The sequence below is a fragment of the Branchiostoma belcheri genome, unplaced genomic scaffold (assembly GCF_001625305.1).
Source record: "Branchiostoma belcheri isolate BF01 breed outbred unplaced genomic scaffold, Haploidv18h27 scaffold75, whole genome shotgun sequence".
Taxonomy (NCBI): Eukaryota; Metazoa; Chordata; class Leptocardii; order Amphioxiformes; family Branchiostomatidae; genus Branchiostoma; species Branchiostoma belcheri.
This window is the reverse complement of record NW_017804409.1, coordinates 1,596,672-1,617,656: the sequence shown is the minus strand read 5'-3', so window position 1 is coordinate 1,617,656 and position 20,985 is coordinate 1,596,672. Positions and strand designations below refer to the sequence as shown.

General features: G+C 38.8%; 1 pseudogene across 1 annotated transcript in view; it reads left to right on the top strand.

The window, feature by feature from the left end:
* Positions 1 to 20,985, top strand: part of LOC109485403 — a 66,329-nt pseudogene that overhangs the window by 8,733 nt on the left and 36,611 nt on the right. Inside the window, exons 5-19 of the transcript XR_002141124.1 lie at positions 1,406 to 1,626; positions 2,733 to 2,821; positions 3,335 to 3,444; positions 4,203 to 4,332; positions 5,126 to 5,208; positions 7,149 to 7,268; positions 8,764 to 8,856; positions 10,726 to 10,904; positions 13,199 to 13,369; positions 14,486 to 14,633; positions 15,579 to 15,737; positions 17,347 to 17,429; positions 18,321 to 18,459; positions 19,266 to 19,301; positions 19,828 to 20,002. The product of XR_002141124.1 is annotated as an uncharacterized LOC109485403 (transcript). The remainder of the gene's footprint in view (positions 1 to 1,405; positions 1,627 to 2,732; positions 2,822 to 3,334; positions 3,445 to 4,202; positions 4,333 to 5,125; positions 5,209 to 7,148; positions 7,269 to 8,763; positions 8,857 to 10,725; positions 10,905 to 13,198; positions 13,370 to 14,485; positions 14,634 to 15,578; positions 15,738 to 17,346; positions 17,430 to 18,320; positions 18,460 to 19,265; positions 19,302 to 19,827; positions 20,003 to 20,985) is intronic.

Here is a 20,985-nt window from a genome sequence, read left to right as displayed (position 1 = left end):
CATAACATTGAAATTAATAACAGCAAAAAGTTTGAAAATATGATGTGACATATGTCAATTCATTTCTCCATCCATCCATCCATCCATCCATCCATCCATCCATTCATTCATTTTCATATATTCATTCCATCCTTCATTCATTCATTCTCCATTCAATTAATACTCAAAATAAACCACCTAACAGACATCTGGAGTCTGGACTATGCTGGCATTCATACACTTTGCACTAATAAGATTGTTGAAAATAGCATGTACATATCCTTCCTTCTTTCCTACCTTCCTTCATTCTTTCCTCCCCTCCTTTCCTTCCTTCTTTTCATCCATCCATTTATCCTTTTATCCATTTATCCATTTATCCATTTATCCATTTATCCATCCATCCATCCATCCATCCATCCATCCATCCATCCATCCATCCATCCATCCATCCATCCATCCATCCATCCATCCATCCATCCATCCATCCATCCATCCATCCATTGCTTATTGGTTCATACCCCTTATTACAAAGACAAAGAGGACAGGCCAATAACTAGCGGAGAAGGACATTCAAGCTGTTTTAGGACCTTGTAGTTGTAGAAAAGAGTTGCAGATGATAGGAAGGGGTGGTGGTTAGCAAGAAAAAAAGACGGTATGGAGGACAATTGCAGCGTGCCTTGATGTTGTACATTGACATGCAGCAATGATGATGACGACAGCTGTGTGTCATCACCTGTTGCCAAGGAGAAACACAGCACAGACTGGGAGAGGGTAAAAGTGCTGGATCAAGATTCCAATTGGTTTGCAAGGGGCATTCAGGAGGTGATCCAGATCCACAGACCACGCAGTACCTTGAATAGGGACAGGGGGCGTCACTACCAAAAGCTTGCATATGACTGTCTCTTGTCTGGTGATAATCAACATGAAGTCACGTGAAAGAGAACTCCAAGACGAGATCTTACTTAAGTTGACGAAGAGACAGAGTGTGTCTTGAAAGCTTCCCAGAGTAGCTAATTTTTGTTATATATGTGTATCGTTTTTCAAAATATTTGTCAAAAAATGATGATGTTGTTCCCCCTCACAGGGCTAGTTGATGCCTGTGACACAGCCAATGGCTGATGATGATGAAGATGATGATGATGATAATGATGATGATGTTGATGATGATGATGTTGATGATGATGATGTTCCCCTTACAGGGCTAGTTGATGCCTGTGACACAGCCAATGGCTGATGATGATTATGTTGACGATGATGATGTTGATGATGATGATGATGATGATGTTGATAATGATGATGATGATGTTGATGATGATGTTGATGATGATGATGATGTTGATGTTGATGATGATGTTGATGATGATGTTGATGATGATGATGGTGATGATGATGATGGTGATGATGGTGATGATGTTCCCCCTTACAGGGCTAGTTGATGCCTGTGACACAGCCAATGGCTGGGAGCTGTACAACGAGCGCTGCTACAAGTTCAGCGGCAGTCAGAAGGAGACCTGGCTGGATGCCCAGCAGATCTGCCGCTCCTACGGCGGCGATCTGGTCAGCATTCTGGATGACACAGAAAACAACTACGTCATGTCCAAAGCAGTGAGCGTACAGGAACCTATATACATCGGTCTCTCAGATACGGTAAGTGTTTGTTAGCCTCTATCAGGCTTCATCATGTCTAAAGCACTGACTGTACAGGAACCTACATCAGTCTCTCAGATACGGTAAGTGTTTGTTAGCCTCTACATCTCCATAAGTGGCTCTCATGAGCCTTGTGAACTAGGCCACACCAATTTAATTTCTGGGTTAACGGATTTTTCTAAATAATGGAGTGGGTGGGCGAAAAAAATAAAAATAAAAACAGGCCTAGGCATCCTATTATGGCCCAAAATGGTACGATAGGAGCCATGAAGTCAACACACCAGGCTGGTTCAAAATTTAAACAATGAATTTTGAACTTATAATGATACCACTGCATTGAAAGATGGAATAACTGTAACAACTAGGAAGAAAAGGACTGTTTTCAACTGTTCAGGGCAAAATACGAGCATTTTGCAGTTGATTCTGAATTTTTTTTTTTTTTGCAAATCAGAAAAAAATGAAGCGGGCAAATCCATTAACCAAGAAATTAAATTGGTGTGGCCTTAGCCTATAGATCCAGTGGTTTCAGAAAGGTCTTTGAGATTCGAAAAATCTACTACGAAATTGAAGTTCAGTGTTCAGTCTCTTTGCCTAGATATAGAACAAGGTATTACATAAAAAGTCTCCAACACCATTTAGTGTTTCAATGTTTCACAGCTGGTGCATGCCTGCGAACCGGATGAATTTTAATAGACCTGAAAAATAGAGAAAAGAAACACCCTACATTTTACAATCAGTATTATACTGTGGTAGCAATATAGCAGCATGGTGTGAGGCCATTTTTGAACAGTCTGAAGTTCAACCCTGTCTAATATTTTCAATCTGCAAAGTTGCATGTTCAGAATATTTTTACATCCAAATCTTGAAAATCACATGCAAGTTGAAAGTTGCATGTGGATATTTTGAGCCCTGCTGTGAGAGATACGCTGTGATGGCATAACAGAGTTAACGGTATTCCAGGTTTTTTTGTATATTCCCTGTTTGTAGTATGTGTTAGAATGGACCACAGGAAGAATAGCTACGTAACAGTCTTGTATGCTAAATGTGGATCCGAATAAAGTCAAAGTCAAAGAAATAACCAGTCCTGATCTGTTCTGTCCACACAGGCGTCTCCTAACCAGGTCCAGTGGAGTGGAGGAGGTCCGCCTGCCAGCTACACTAACTGGGCTGACAACGTCATTGGCTCAGACGGAAAGTAAGCATTATTCAACATTTCATCGAAACATAGTAACAACAAATACCTGGGCTGACTCCGTTATTTACTTGTATAATAGTCTGTTGCTACCACTAAAAGCAGAAGAATCCATACATGATAAAGTTAAATAAATAATAATTAAGGTGTTTTTTACAAAATGTATTTCAAAACAGAAAGAAAGAGAGAGAAAGAGAGAAAAAAGAAAGAAAGAAAGAGAAAGGAAAGAAAGAAGAAAGAAAAAAGAAGAAAGAAAGAAAGAAAGAAAGAAAGAAAGAAAGAAAGAAAGAAAGAAAGAAAGAAAGAAAGAAAGAAAGAAAAAGAAAGAAAGGTTTTCTGACCATTTCTGTCAAACTTACATGTAACAATCATGTCAATATTTACAGCTTCATTGTATCTATTCACAGTTTTGTCTAATCTTTTTTTTGCCAAAATTAGATGGACCATATGTGTATAATTAGCAAGTTGATGTTCAAACAAGTGCATGACTGACACATTTCTTCCTGTTCTGTTCAGCTGGGACTTCCCCGGAGCCGTGTGCACTCAGCTGTTTGCCAGTGGAGGAAAGTGGTGGCCTGTCCGCTGTAGGAATGAGAGGGCTTTCTTGTGTGAAAGGGGGAAGCAACGTAAGTTCAGAAAAATAAATACTGTAACAGTCTAAATTACATTACATTATTGCTCTCACTCAATCACTGGCTCTCTAATGCTCTCACTCACTCACTCACTCACTCACTCACTCACTTGCTCCCTTGCTATCACTCACTCACCTACTTACTCACTCACTCACACTCATTTACTCACTCACTCACTCACTCACTCACTCACTCACTCACCTACTCACACACTCGCTTGCTCTCACTTACTCACCTACTTACTCACACACTCACTCATTTACTCAATCACCTACTCACTCACACTCACACACTCACACACTCGCTCTCACTCACCTACTTACGTACTCACTCACTGGCTCACTGACTGACTCACTAACTGACTCACTCACTCACTCACTCACTCACTCACTCACTCTTGTATGTTGAAACACCATATAATCAGCTGGAAATACACATAAATGACAATACATAAATCATCATACACAAACTATACAATATAGATGTAGGACTGATGTACAAATGTATAATTATGTGGATTTTTATTTGCTGCATTGACTGTTATAACCTACATGTATAAAGCATAATTTTTCAAGAAATAATCATGGTGATAGTTTTTGAAACAGTTTTTAGTGTGATACGTTAACTTCTGAATGGTGCAGGTAAAATTTGCTGGACAGGTGCAGGCAACCTTCAATGTTTCCAGCACCAGTGGAGGTACATGTATGTAGAAAAAAAGTATTTCAAGCCCTAAAAACTTCCCTGTACACTAGGGTCCTGTCCTGCTGGGTGGCGTAACAACAACGGCTACTGCTACCAGTTCAACATCAACCCCAAAATGACCTGGCCGGACGCCCGCCACTACTGCGAGAGTCACGGTGCAATTCTGTTAACCATTCACAGGTATGTAACAGTCCGTAAGGCCACACCAATTTAATTTGTTGTTTCTCGGATTTTTCCAGATAAAATATGAAGCGACAGGCCGAAAAAAAACAGGCCAAGGCACCCCATGATAGCTGGAAATGTTACGATATGAGCCATGAAGTGAACATACCAGGCTGGTTTATAATTAAAACAATAGATTTTGAAACAAAGTTGCATTGTTACATTGAAAAACTTTAAGGACTAGACAGAAGAATACTTTCTTCAACCGTTGGGGCCTAATTAAATATGTCTTTCATTGAGCATTTTGCAGTTAATTTAGAACCCCCCACATTTTTTTTTTTGCAAATCAGAAAAAAATGGACAAGGTGCTCCGAGAAGCAGCAAATTAAATTGGTGTGGCCTAAACTCTCTATCTCATATTTTAAGGCATCCAGTGGGCCATGCATTTTCAGTTTTTTTATCATTCTGTTCATGTAGTAAGGTGAATCAACCCTATTCAATAGCATACTGACGTCTGTGAGGCAAATACTGTAATTCACCTTAACTTCGCATTAGCTAAAAGTTTGCAGTCTGAGAAAAATGGACATGTTCACGGAACTATATATTTGTGGTAGTGGCAGGCAAAGTCGGCAAATTATTTGAATGTTCACGGTAATTTGTAATAAGTTCTAGTACAGAAGTGACAGCGAAAACTGTGACCATAAAAGTACAGCAAAAAACATCAGGAATTACAGTGTATGTGATATAGATTTCTTCATTTGTATGATATGGCCATATCAGCCATTTTAATGTTGTTGTTTTTTTGTTTCAGCCAAGATGAGCAGAACTTTGTTCAGACGATGTTCCCTACTCTGTTGGCTGGTGGAGTGCGGGACTTGTGGCTGGGAATTTCTGGTAAAACTACATCTCTCATACATGATTGTGTACATGACTGAGGACCCAAACATATTCGTCTTACATAGCATCATAGGATCACAAACTGAGAATTTCATGGGATAGCCATATGGTTCCAACATAGACATCTAATAGTATTTTTGGCTTCCTCTCACTTCTTGGTAAGGCGACACCAGTTTAATTTGTTGGTTCTCAGATTCCCCTTTTAATTTTTCTCTGATTTGCAAAAAAAAAAAAAGATTCTGGTTTTGAATCAGCTCAAAAATGCTTATATTTTGCCCCCAACCATTAAGGAAAGTACTTTAATTTCTTCCTAGTTGTTATAGTTTTTCCATCTATCAATGCAGTGGCTTAATTAAAAGTTCAAAATTCATTGTTGAAATATTAACCCAGCCTTTTGTGTTGACTTCAATCATGGCTCCTATCGTTGCATTTGGGGTTATCATAGGATGCCTAGACCTGTTTGTTAATTTTTTTTTTTGCCCTGTCGCTTCATATTTTTTTCTGGAAAAATCCGAGAACCAACAAATTAAATTGGTGTGGCCTAATGGTAGAAATGTAGGAGGGTGTAATGTTTGACTTTCCATTTCCACTGCCTTTGGAACCATGATTCCTGACCTTTGCATGTCCGTAAGGCCTAGGATTAGGAAAAAAATGTTTCCTGACTTTTGTGATCTCTAGTGATCCAACTGTTTAACCCTAAACAGTACACCTGGGGTCCCCGCGGACCCCAGCACTATATATTCTGTAATATCTTTTTTGTTTCTAAAGATTTTTTTCTGAAATTTTAGGTAATTGTCACCCACAAAGTTGTCTCTCAATACAGTACAGAAAACTCCGTTTCTACCATTTATAAAAAAATTATATCTGATTTTCTTTTGGGGTCCGCGCGGACCCCCAGCCGGCTTTCGATCATAATGGATACACTGGCGTTCTTATACATTACCTTATTTCCGTTTTTATATGTTTTTATGCACTCATCGTATGACTACCAAGTTTTCAGAGAATGGTGTAGTAATAGAATTAAATTTTAATAACTTTGGTGTACTTATGACGTCTTATGACGTCAGAGCTAATAATATTGTCCGCCATATTGGATTTTGACCAATGACGTCATCAAATTAGCATATTCTATGCATATTAAATGATTTAACTTATATTTAATTATGTAAGATGTTACTAATGTTGGAAAAGAAGTGTAATTTAATATAAAACTCAGAAAATTTTTATGTTTAAGCCAAAAATTACTTCTTTTTTAAAAAAAACTGCCTGCTAGAAACCCGTTGCCATGGCAACACAAAAAAATCAACTTACTAGTATTGAACTAATCTGAAGTTTTTTCCAGAGACATTTTAGGCAAGGTCTCCAAATTTGATACTTCTAGCGCAAGCCGTTTAGCCGCTATCTGAGATCAAAGTTGGGCCTCAAAAGCCCCATCAGTATGAAATGGGTTTAAAAATCGGGTATTTCTTCTTGTCTTCTTTTCTTCACCAAAAAATAGAAAAAGTTCAAAATGTATGATTTTTGTATGTAATGTGGACACAGAGGTTCCCACATCAGTTTGCAAAACAATTGAGCTGGTAGCATGTTGATAATTTCTAAAAATTAGCAAAAAACTGTTCTGGGGTCCGCGCGGACCCCAGGTGTACAGATTAATCAGTCCGGGAAGGTGTTCTGTTGAGGGTTAACCAAGTAAAACTTGCATGAGAACACTTATATTTTCAATGTCAATCTTGGAAAACTGTTCAATGTCTTATCACTGAGGTGTCAGATTGATCATGGAGCAAGAAAAGGTCAATCAGCTTGAAAAATTCATGTCCCTTGCAGGGATTAAAAAAAAGGCTAGGGTTGGCAGGTTTTTCTAGGGTCTGTCGGGAAATAGGAAACACAACATTTTTTTCCCAGTAGGCCTAAAATGTTCTTTCTTCACCTACACATAGATGTGGCAGATGATGGGTACTTTGATTGGGTAGATGGCAGCAATGAGACATATTCCAACTGGTTCCCTAACAACCCAGCCGACACTACAGGCAGCTGGGACTGCAGCAGGCTATATACTGGTGAGTTTCTCACATTATCTTTTAAAGGCATCCAGTGCGATTTTAGAGCAACAAAACTGAAAATATTCTAAGTAAGGCTATGTTATGTTGACACATACTGCTTGACATAAGCACAGTTCAATCAGTAAGTCATACTTTGGATATTTAAAACTGCAGAAACCAGCCCCAGTCTCCATTTTCTGTCAGACTTTTGGGTTATATTATAACTTTTGCTCCATGAGGGTCAATATACATTGGGATAGTGTGGTTTCAACTCAGTATGAAGATAAGTGACTAGATAGAACATTGACTTAGAAAAATCTGGTTTCCAAGACCTAAAAACTGCATTTAGATTGCCTTTAGATTTTTTTATCTTTTGGTTTTTGTGTTCAGATTGTAGACAAAATGTAACACCAAATCCACATCAAAGTTACCACACTCTATTAATAATTAGCTGAAAGGTCAATCTGGTATGCATCACCCAACCATACAGTGAGGGAAGGAGGGAGGTATTATATGAAGATAGGAACTTTCTGTTTTGTCCTGTCCTTGGTGCTGAATTCCGAGTTCCCTGCATCTGAGTGTTAGAACTTGGTAGCACTGTATTGCACAAGTTGAGTTCTGTCTATTTCAAAAGTCCCTGGCTGTGTACTGTCCTTTTGTCTAAATCTTTATGTTTACCGAAGGAAAACACATTGTTTTTGCTCCGTTTCTTCCTCTTCTTCCTCTCCAAACAGTGACCTATGACCTGACCTATGACATGATTTGTTGACGTCTGTCACCATGATGACTGGTGTTGGGTTACATAATGTTGTAATTTCATGGTCTGCTCTGCTCCTGTCACCATATACTAGTAGTACAATGTATTTGAATGTGTTTGAGTAAGAATTAACATAGCAGACCATGTCCGAAGGTAAACATTATGCATTTGCTTTGCAAATGTTACTTCATCTCTAGTTCTGAATAGTTCTAAAATGTACAAGAATCAAATTCCCTAATCCTGCATGTTGCAATATAAGGCCACACCAATTTGATTTCTTGGTTAGTGGATTTTTGAAGAAAAATAATGGAGCGGGCAGGCGAAAAAAAAATAAAAATAAAAACAGGCCTAGGCATCGTATTATGGCCCAAAATGGTACAATAGGAGCCATGAAGTCAACATACCAGGCTGGTTCAAAATTTAAACAATGAATTTTGAACTTTTAATGATACCACTGCATTGAAAGATGGAATAACTGTAACAAATAGGAAGAAAAGGACTGTTTTCAACTGTTCAGGGCAAATTATGAGCATTTTGCAGCTGATTCTGAATTTTCATTTTTATTTGCAAATCAGAAAAAAATGAAGCGGGCGAATCCATTAACCAAGAAATTAAATTGGTGTGGCCTAACTGTGTTTTACAGATAATAGGAGTGTTGTGTGTACTTGAGTAATTTAGTGCACTAACTGTAGACAGGAAAATTGGACTTGTAAAGGTTTGAAGTTATATTTTCATTGCTGTTTATAATGTATATAGGATCTGACCAGGGACAGTGGGAGACTGCCAGTTGTTTCAACCTGCACGGCTTTGTCTGTAAAATCCCTGATGGTGAAACAGTCCTCTCTGGCAGTGAGTACAACTGTATTATGCAGTATGCATTCTACAGCAATCTTTGTATGAACTATTCTAATATTAAATCAATCACACTTAGCTATATCAGGAGAATGCTTGGAAAGTATGTAGAAATCTGCAGTATGCATTGTACAGCAATCTTTGTATGAACTAATATTCAATCAATCATACTTACTAATAGCTATATCAGGAGAATGCTTGGAAAGTATGTAAAAATCTGTATAAATTTTTATTTTATTTTTGTACTTTGACAAAGTGTTGTTCTACAACTGCATATCATCATTTCTTTATGATCACATGAAAATTACTCATTGCTTTGTATAATCTATGTAAAGAAATATAGCACTGAGATCATGACTGTGCTTTGTAAATGCCTTTTTACATGCTTTGTAATACTGTGTGTTGTTCAGTTACCAGGACCAGCCTTTTGTAATAGCCTCCTGCTAGTTGAGTAACCCTGGCTACACATGCAGCCAAACAAATAAACAAACAAATTGAATCAAAATCAACCCTTCTTCTGTTTCAAATTCAGCATGGTTGAATTTTCAAAAGGAAAACTCTGATTGATCTAAAAAAAAATCTGCCAGGAACAGCAAATTCATTTGATTAGTGCCTTTTGAAAAAAATTATGCACTATGATTTTTTTTAAAAAGAACATCCAGATCAACTAAAAGTTGAAAATAAAAATAATAAAATTGAAATAAAACTGGACAAAGCCTGACTCAACTCTCAAATTCTTAGAAAGAAACAGCAACTTACTTTGATTTTTGCGTTAAAACCAATAATCATGTTTTTTTTTATCAAGTCACATCAAAATGAAATAAACGTTTAAAAATTGAAAACTGAAACTTTATTGCCTTAAAAACAATATTCATGATTTTTTTATCAAGTCACATCAAAATGAAGTAAATGCTTAAAAATTGGAAACTGAAACTTATTGCCTTAAAAACAATATTCATGATTTTTTATCAAGTCACATGAAAATAAAGTAGATGCTTAAAAATTGGAAACTGAAACTTTATTGCCTTTAAAACAATATTCATGATTTTTAATCAAGTCACATAAAAATGAAATAAATGCTTGAAAATTGAAAACTGAAACTTTATTGCCTTAAAAACAATATTCATGATTTTTTTATCAAGTCACATGAAAATAAAGTAAATGCTTAAAAATTGGAAACTGAAACTTCTTTGCCTTCAAAACAATATTCATGATTTTTTTATCAAGTCACATCAAAATGAAATAAATGCTTAAAAATTGAAAATTAAAACTTATTGTCTTAAAAACAATATTCTTGATTTTTTTTATCAAGTCACATGAAAATGAAGTAAATGCTTAAAAATTGGAAACTAAAACTTATTGCCTTAAAAACATTATTAAAGATTTTTTATTAAGTCACATCAAAATGAAATAAATGCTTAAAAATTGGAAACTGAAACTTAATTGCCTTAAAAACAATATTCATGATTTTTTATCAAGTCACATCAAAATGAAGTAAATACTGGAAAATCAAAAACTGAAACTTTATTGGCTTCAAAACAATATTCATGATTTTTTATCAAGACACTTTAAAATGAAGTACTGAATACTGGAAAATTTGAAACTGAAACTTTAACAGAAGTACCGTTTCTGTCCTTGGCAACAGGCTGTTTTGAGCCAATGGGAATGGAATCCGGTTTCATACCGGACGAAGCTATCACAGCGTCTTCAGAATATGACGCAAATCATGGCGCTAGGAGAGCAAGGCTCAACATACAAAATGGTGTCGGAGGTGGCATTGGATCCTGGGCGGCTCGACCAAACGACCAAAATCAGTGGCTACAGGTCTGTCATATAAAGTCACACTTTCTCCCTTTCTTAATATAGGTTGTTATCAGCCGATGGGAATGGAATCGGGGTACATACCGAATGAAAAAATCACTGCATCGTCCGAGTTTCTCCCGACGCTTGCTGCTTGGAATGGCAGGCTGAACACACAGGATGGCGTAGGGGGTGGCCTAGGGTCCTGGGCTGCTTATTCAAATGACCAAGACCAATGGTTACAGGTGCCCATCAAAGAAACACTTAGTAGTGTGTAGTAGTAGACTAGTGCTTGTGTGTAGTAGTAGTAGTAGACTAGTAGTAGAAGTAGTAGAAGTATTAGTGTAGACTAAGTTTATGTGTGTAGAAGTAGTGTAGTAGTATAGACTGGTGCTTGTGCATGTGTGGTAATAGTGTAGACTGCTGTGTGCAGTAGTAATGTAGACTGCTGCTTGTGTGTAGCAGTTGTGTAGACTGCTTGTTTGTAGAAGTAGTAGTAGTGTAGACTACTGTATTGCAGATTCGTCTTGTGTGTAGTAGTAGCGTAGATTGCTTGTGTATAGTAGTAGCGTAGACTTCTTGTGGGTAGTAGTTGTGTTATACTCTTGTAGTTACGGTAGTAGTAAGTGTAGACTGCTGCTTGTGTGTGGTAGTAGTGTAGACTACTGCTAGTGTGCAGTAGTAGTGTAGTGCCCCTTGTGTGTTGTAGTAGTGTAGACTGCTGCTTGTGTGTGGTAGTACAAGTAGTGTAGACTGCTGCTTGTGTGTGGTAGTAGTGTAGACTGTTGCTTGTGTGTGGTAGTACAAGTAGTGTAGACTGCTGCTTGTGTGTGGTAGTAGTAGTGTAGACTCCTTGTGTGTTGTAGTAAAGTGTAGACTGCTGCTTGTGTGTGGTAGTACAAGTAGTGTAGACTGCTGCTTGTGTGTGGTAGTAGTGTAGACTCCTTGTGTGTTGTAGTAGTGTAGACTGCTGCTTGTGTGTGGTAGTACATGTAGTGTAGACTGCTGCTTGTGTGTAGTAGTACATGTAGTGTAGACTGCTGCTTGTGTGTAGTAGTAGTGTAGACCGCTTCTTGTGTGTAGTAATAGTGTAGACTGCTGCTTGTGTGTGGTAGTAGTAGTGTAGACTGCTACTTGTGTGTGATAGCACATGTAGTGTAGACTGCTGCTTGTGTGTAGTAGTAGTGTGGACTGATGCTTGTGTGTATGTAGTAGTGTAGACTGCGACTTGTGTGTAGTAGTAGTGTAGACTGCTGCTTGTGTGTAGTAGTAGTGTAGACTGCTGCTTGTGTGTAGTAGTAGTGTAGACTGCTGCTTATGTGTAGTAGTAGTGTAGACTGCTGCTTGTGTGTGGTAGTAGTGTAGACTGCTGCTTCTGTGTGGTAGTAGTGTAGACTACTGCTTGTGTGTTGTAGTCTTGTAGACTACTGCTTGTGTGCAGTAGTAGTGTACTCCTGCTTGTGTGTTGTAGTGATGTAGACTACAGCTTGTTTGTAGTAGTAGTGTAGACTGCTGCTTGTGTGTGGTAGTAGACTACAGGGTATGAGAGTTAAACAGTCACACACCACTACCAGTGGACTAGCCCCTTGTTGTTGTGATTGCACATTCAACTGTGTTCCCCAAGGGCTACAGAAATGGCACCGACCATAGGTGAGAGGATGAATATTATCAATTAGAAAGAAAAAGGGGAGTACTGTAACAGTTAGGTTTCAAATGCTACCAACTGACTTGTCTGATGGGTCCCGACATCTTCGTCTAGTAGTTAGGGTGTTGGCTTCACAAGCTGGCGGCCTGGGTTTGATTTCCAGGCTAGGGTTATCTTTCTAAGCCCGCCTTACGTGTGCTTCTAATAATAGTGTGTACTTAAGATTCGAGAACAAACATTAGAAAGAAAAGGGGTAGTCTAACACTAGTAACAGTGAGGTTTCAAGTGCTACCTTTTGGCCTAGTGGTTAGGGTGTTGGCTTCACAAGCTGGCGGCTCAGGTTTGATTCCCAGGTTACGCTAGGGTTCTCTTTCTAAGCCCCCCTCATGTGTGTTTCTAATAATAGTGTGATTCAGATTTGAGAACAAACATTAGAAAGAAAAGGGTCTAACAGTGAGGTTTCAATTGCTACCTTTTGGCCTAGCGGTTAGGGGGTTGGCTTCACAAGCTGGCGGCTCAGGTTTGATTCCCAGGCTAGGGTTCTCTTTCTAAGCCCCCCTCGTGTGTTTCTAATAATAGTGTGATTCAGATTCGAGTACGAATATTATGGAAAGAAAAGGGGCGTAGGGTGTAACGGTGAGGTTTCAAGTGCTACCAACTGACTTGTCTGATGGGTCAAGACCTTTGATCAAACTTTTGTTTAACTTTTGATCCAACACAACAAAGTTCTCTCACCTAGAGCTTTTGACCAGTCACACTGGTCTTCGTCAGTAGACTGACCCAGTGAGATTTGTCATGTGGCTTCTTTGAAGTGTGATGTCAACACTGGGGCAAAGTGACTTGTAAAATTAATAACTTTTTTAACTTGCAGCTATTTTTAATTATGCTTGACAGGTGGACCTGGGTAGGGTGAGCACCATCAGTGGTGTGATCACCCAGGGTAGGAACGGTTACACAGGACAGGGTGGTGGTCAGTGGGTCACCTCATTCAAACTGCGCCTCAGCACTGATGGCAACACTTGGACTACAGTCATGGATGTCGCTTCTGGTACCAGTCAGGACAAGGTAACTCATCTGCAACTGTAGATCTGTAACATCCATGTCCATAATATCACCAGGGTCCATAATATTTCCACCTTGAGAAAAAGTGTGCTTAAAGATATTTTTACTGCAACATACTTTTGGTATCCTGCACACCTCAAATGTACATACCTAGGGTATGTTGCAGTAAAAATATCTTTAAGCACACTTTTTCTCAAGGTGGCAATATTATGGACCCTGGTGATATTTTGGACACGGATGTTAATATCATTCTGTATAGTGCTGTGTACCGGTTTGCTGGACCGGTTCCAGACTTGTAAAAATGTTAAGGTTCAAGTCCAAAAAAAACTTATAGTCAAGAACTGATTCCGGACTTATTACAAAAAAAAACATGTCACATACCCCATTTCTTTTCAATCCACCTGAAACCTTCTATAGATTGCAAAATTTGTGCTGCAAAATGAAGAAAACATTGCCATCAGGCATCATCAACTGTCGGCCTCCATGTCATGTGGCCACAGTTTTGCCCAAACAACATTGCAAGGTTGCCAACATGCAATTTTGTATATGCCACGAGTCTGGAACTGAACCTAAACCTCTGGACTTGAATCTGGACCAGAACCTAAATGTGAGTTTAGGTACACAGCACTAATTCTGTATAACCCAGACCCTTCACAGGCATGTGTTGTAGTAGCAGCTGTCTATATTACACCTAAGAACTTCTTACACCTAGCCTTCTAACTGTAAGCATTGTTTAAAGCTATCTAGTGATGATGTCCCAAGGCATCAATATTTCTAGGAAAAAAAAAACAGTTTTGAACACCTCAATCCTTGGTTGATAACTCTTGGTTGTACTTAAAGGCATGGCTATTCTTTCAGGTGCATGTACTTCAGTTATGTGTGTGTAGTAGAATGTACAGCTGTATATTTGTTCTGTGTCAAGAAAAAAGATTTTAGCCACTGGATCAGGAATGGTATTTGCTATCATCATTAAGTGAGTTTCCATTAAGATTTTGTACTTTTTTCATTGTTGTTATCATTTGCATCTAGAACTTTTCCAGGTTTTAGGGAAATATTCTTTACTATTCGACATGTAATGTAGTTTTTCTAAAATGTGTACTTTGGTATGGATGTCCCCAGATTTTTACGGCTAACACAGACAGAGATACAGAGGTGACAAACCTCCTGGATGCGCCAGTTTCCACACGGTTTGTTCGCTTCTGGCCCTGGACCTGGAGAAACCACATCAGTATGAGGGTGGAAGTCCTCGGCTGTGACAACAGTGGACGTGAGTTTGTCTCTGTCTCTGTTCACCAAATTCAGTACAATGTACATGACTTGTATGTATTCCTGTGAGTAAGGCGACTTAATTTTATGGATGACATCCTCTGAAGACACCCAAACTAGAGTAGTGCGCATGGGCGAATAAAAAAAATCCGGCCAAAAAAAAAATGCTAGTAAACCACAAGAATACAAAGCTGGTATTATGAATTTGCGGCAGTACTTAGTGACGTACATGTATACGACTTTTTGCGGAATTTATGAATCGGCACTGTACTATGTACTGAGCTCTTGAGTCGTGGAGCTTCGGTAGCCTATGTGCCCGGTTCCGTATATTGTCGCTAACTACCATGGACTACCCAGGCACTAGGCCTAGAGCCAGGCCAGAGCCTCGGTGGACGTGATCTTTCTTTTTTTTTTTTTTGATAACATACGAAAATCAATGCGCGCGGATGTCATCCATAAAATTAAGTCGGTGTGGCCTAAGCTAGAGCTTTATGGTCAGCACCCGTTTTCCCGTCAATATATTATTGCAAGAATTTTGTGGCATGTGATGAAAAACAAATTAAACCAATCTGTCTGGGTAAAGTGATGAAAGTTGTGTTAAGTGTCTTTTCTGTCATTGCCATTTAATCTGTCACACTGTGTGTCATGTTTAACACAGATATGATCCAACTGTAATGCTTCTGTTGGATGATTTGCTGTATAGCTTTATGTATTTTTGTGTAATTTAAAAGAAAATATTGACACCAACATCAACATATAGAACATATAGCTTTCATTACTCTAGTATGAGATATACAGCTACAAAGTTTACCTTAACATATTATGATAAGAACTTGGAGTTGCTGGACTTAGTATTTTGATCTGTATAGCTACAGATCTTTGTCCAGGAATGAGTAGTATTAGCTTCAAAGGTGTTAGATAAATTTTTTCCCTTCAATTCTTCTAGAATTCATGGTGTGTCCAAGTGGATGGTCCCTGTTCCAAGGAAACTGCTACTACTTTGAGAAACAAGAGGCCGACTGGAATGATGCGGAGGCTTACTGCAGGCAACAAGGCGCCAACCTTGCCAGTATCACTTCAGGAGCTGAACAGAGCTACATCCGATGTGAGCCTTCATTTCATTTTCATTTTATTTTATTTAACCAGAGTATACGTAGTACACTCAGGTCTACTGACCTGGTTTTCAGGTATCCCTGGGGTCACATATATAAAATTCACAATATACATGAGAAAATACACAATAAGAATTATACATTACAATTTCAACTCAACATTACATAACAATCGTAAATACATTTGCCACTCAAGCCCCACTCACAAAGAGTCTTTGAAAGATGTTAGAGTTGAAAGCTGTCTTTGTTCCCTGGAAAGTTGGTTCCACAGAACCGGGCCCTGGTACTGCAGAGACCCTTTGAACGATGTTATGTTTGCCTGTGGCACTTTCAGCCTGTGAGGATCCAGTTCTGTAGTTGGCTCTAGCCTGACATGTTTGCTTTTCTGTAAAATCAATGTTCTACAATGTATAGTAGTCTGTGAGAATGACTTCAGGCCATACCAATTTAATTTCTTGGTTAACGGATTCGCCATTATTTTCATTTTTTTCTGATTTGCAAAAAAAAAAAGAATCCAGAATCAACAGCAAAATGCTCATATTTTGCCCTGAAAAGTTGAAAAAAGTACTTTTCTTCCTAGTTGTTACAGTTATTCCATCTTTCAATGCAGTGGTATCATTAAAAGTTCAAAATTCATTGTTTAAATTTTGAACCAGCCTGGTGTGTTGACTACATGACTCCTATCGTGCCATTTTGGGCCACAGTAGGATGCCTAGGCCTGTTTTTATTTTTTATTTTTGCCCGCTGCTCCATTATTTTTCTAGAAAAGTCCATTAACCAAGAAATTAAATTGGTGTGGACTTAATTTGTAACAACAATTTGGAGACCTCAGACCTCCATGAAACCATGATGGGGCTGGAAATCTCTCATGAAAAAAGGGCTCCATTTGCCTAGACAACTACTGATACAACATATTTAGCCATTTGCAAGCTCCTTTTGTAACCCTCTTCTTTATTGTGCTAATGAAAAACACCAGCTGTCAGATGTCAAGGAGGTTGTGTAATGAAAAACACCAGTAGAAACAGCAAGTGCTACCAAATTTAGAAGTGATTAATGACTTTCTCTACCTGAGACAGACTGAATCCAACCATTATCCATTACAACCTAACTAAAAGGCCATGTGGAAACACACACACACACACACACACACACATACACACACAGACATACCAAAAAACAATACCTCCATTTAAGTACATTCTCCAAAACGTGTTGGTAGCAGCTGTGCAAGGGAATGTGATATTAGTATCCCTTAAACCAACAATTAATGGAATCAGATTGAAAAGTGTGCAATGAAGACAGGAACTTTCTACTTTGTCCTGTCCTTGGTGCTGAATTCCTGGTTTTCTGCATCCAAAAGCTCTTACTTCAAGCTGATAATTCTGCTAAGTACTGTTTTGGGTCCAACTTGACCATTAACAAGTAAAGAATGGTCTACATGTATTTGTATGAAATATCAGTTGTAGGTGTTCCCTTGCCTGTTTGTTTTTTATTTATTGATTTCAGTTTATTGTAAAGTGTAAACCTGCTGCCATGGCAGTAGGTGAATGGAAATCTTACACATGTGTACACATGTATGATATTTTCTTTTTTTTCTGTCAGCTCACATGAACACAAGACAACACATAGGTTTCACAGACAGGGATGTTGAGGGAACATTTGCTTGGACTGACGGCTCTCTTGTTGTAAGTACAATCTGACACTTTTGTTTCACCCATAAGCTTTCACCCTTAGACACTCCTCCCAAACCTATGAAAAGCGGCCTGATGGCCAAATAGAGCAGTTTTTGAGTGTAAAAACTGGGGTTCAGGAGTGAGTCAAGGAGTGGTTGGCTGTCAAATTTGACTCAAATATAATTCAAATTCTATTTGATTCATGTAGAAAGGTAGGCGCCACGTAAATCTGGTCAAACTGCTCCCAAATTTCAGCCTACCTTGGTCGGCTGGTGATCAAGGAAAGGTTCTGGATGTGTGACAGGAGCACGTTGGCAGAACGTACTGTACCTGCGTGAAACCCATAATGTATTGTACATAGCACTTAGGCAAAAATGTCATAGAAGGTCGAATTTGCGCATATAAGGTTCACACTCTGTCTGTAGTTTCCAAATGTTGTGTCAAAAAAGATATTGTCTGCAACAGGCAAAATTCTAATGCAACATGAACCAAAAATCCAACGAAAACCGTGAAAAATGGTTTTTTTGCGCAGGCGCAGTACGTTCTGCCGACGGAATTCTGTATCTGTATCGGTATAGCCGGTACAACCGCTCTTTGGTGTAACACACCAGCTTCGCAGGCATACGGCACGGCAGCAGCTAGCTATATCACACTGAACGACTTGTTACACTCAATCTTTGCACATTTGATTGCAGGAGTTGTTTAAAGCTTTCTAGTGATGATGCCCCAACTTTGCTTGGTGGCAACGAGTTCCAGTCTACGATAGTTCTGGGGAAAGAGGAGTTTTTGAATACCTCAATTCTTGGTTGATAACTCTGATATTTCTTGTTCTTTTGGGGGCAGGATTGTGACAGGGGATTGACCTTCATCGACGTATCTGATAGATTTGTTTATATTCTTCAGACATTCTTGAACTGGAACCCGAACGAACCTAACGACGCTGGAGGTGAGGACTGTACCGAACTGATCGTAGACAGCGGGAAGTGGAACGACATCCCCTGTGATGGGAGAAACCGCGACTACACCTGTAAGAAACCTGCACGTGAGTTTGTTTTGTTGTTCGTTTCTCTCACATAAACAGTAAATTGCTTTCAGGTACATGACTTTTATTGTATATTACTCCTATTTTGTACAGTAGGTAGAAGCTAGGTGTAAGGTTTGGGGTCGTGTGGCGCAGCGGTAGCGCGTTCGGCTCGGAACCTAGAGGTCCAGGGTTTGATCCCCACCCATGTCACTGATCTTGTGCCCTTGGGAAAGGCACTTAACACGAATTTCCTCACTTCACTCAGGTGTAAAGAGTACCTAGCTTCGGTTAGGGACGTCCCTCGGATACGTAAACTGGAGGTCCCATGTTTGAGGAGAGCCACACCTCGAGCACGTTAAAGATCCCACCACACCTTTCGAAAAGTGTAGGGGCATGCCCCGGTGTGCGATGGTCCAAAATTCTACAGCCCAAATACTACAGTGTAGCAGAATCATCAGCAAGTTGATGTTGGCTACCTTAACCCCCAAAGACCAAGACCAAGGTTTTGTCCACTCACGCCAAGATTGACCCATACTCTTGTTGATAAGTTAGGCCATGTTGATTTAATTAATATATTTAAAATTAATTTAACATCCGAACGTGCATGTCGGTTGGAAAGAAAAGGTTTTCGACCATACTGTAAATCATACAAAGCAGCTGCAAAATGAGCAACTATATATATGCTGTAAGTTGCAAATATTTCGGAAAACGATACTAACGGCATAGAATGTCGTTAATAGAGTCATGTGAGGAAATAACTTTTGGGGGTAAAAGGTTCAGTATTGATTGCAGAAGTAACCACCTTTTTTGTTCTATATCTGTAGAAATTGCAGCACCACCAGTTATACCAACAACAATTGGTAAGTGGGATCTCAGTTAATAGAGAAGTTTATTGCAAATTCGTGCCCGGGGGCTAATTGCAAATTACAAACATAACAGCACAACAAAACAGAGTATATAAAAAAACTAAAATCTACATGATGAAAGGTAGATGTCTAAAGCTGTAGCTATGTCTAAAAGTATATCATGAACATCTGTGTCCATAATATCACCAGGGTCCATAATATCGCCACCTTGAGAAATAGTGTGCTTTAAGATAGTTTTACTGCAACATACCCTAGGTACATTGTATGTACATTTGATGTGTGAAGGAGTGCAGACCAAAAGTATGTTGCAGTAAAAATATCTTTAAGCTCACTGTTTCTCAAGGTGGCGATATTATGGACCCTGGTGATATTATGGACACAGATGTTATGTCTAAGGGGTTTGACATCTCTTTGTTAAAATTAATAGTACAACATGATTTATTTATGGTTAGACTAATTATTATGGAGACAATAGTAAAAATCGTATACAGTCTGATGTCAAGCTTGACCCCCCCCCCAGGCTGGACCAGTGGAAAGTGGCCCCCCTGGGTGGGATGAGGACCCCATGAGTGACTACTGTTACCAGGTGAATGTGGGATCCTTCCGTACCTGGCACCACGCCAGGGAGAACTGTCAGAACAAGGGAGGAGACCTGGTCAGCATAACCACCCCGCAGGAACAGTCATACCTCAACGGTTGGTTTGGTTTCTTCCATTCTCCATTAGTGAATACATTCACTAGGGCAACACCAATTTAATTTGTTGGTTACGGACTTTTATATAAAAATAATGGAGCGGGCGGGCGAAAAAAATATAAAAATAAAAACAGGCCTAGGCATCCTACATGTATTATGGCCCAAAATGGTACAATAGGAGCCATGAAGCCAACACACCAGGCTGGTTCAAAATTTAAACAATGAATTTTGAACTTTTAATGATACCACTGCATTGAAACATGGAATAACTGTAACAACTAGGAAGAAAAGGACTGTTTTCAACTGTTCAGAGCAAAATATGAGCATTTTGCAGTTGATTCTGAATTTTTATTTTATTTGCAAATCAGAAAAAAAAATGAAGCGGGCAAATCCGTTAACCAAGAAATTAATTGGTGAAATTATTTGTTTTAATCAGTTGTGACTTTTGAGGATGAACGACATGTAATATTATTCCCATATCATTATGATTATCATATTTTGAGAATTGCAGAATTTTAATTACGGTCCTGAAAAATTAGGATCAGTATGTAGAGATTCACTGTGTTAGTTTTTTACATTTTAGCCAAAGTGATCCAAGAAATAAAGTTAATGGCATGCTGAAATGCATCAGTAGACTGATATTTGACATTGTCTCTCATTGGTGGCCAGCCCATATAATAAAAGGCTAGGCCTCGAATATGTAGCCTGGAATTCATCCGTGAATGCTTCATCTCCGCTCCGTTCCTCCGCTCTGCCTTCGGAGATAAAGCGTTCACGGATGGATTCCAGGCTACATATTCGAGGCCTAGCCTTTTATTATTATATCTCCAACATTTAGAATACAACTTGATCCTACATTACGTAATATGAAAAAAATACGGAATTGTCACATGTATTTAATGTTACTGAGTAGGACCAGTGTCAAATAAAGGGTTTACAGATTATTAATGAATTTCATTCATTCTTTCAAATACTGTATTTTCC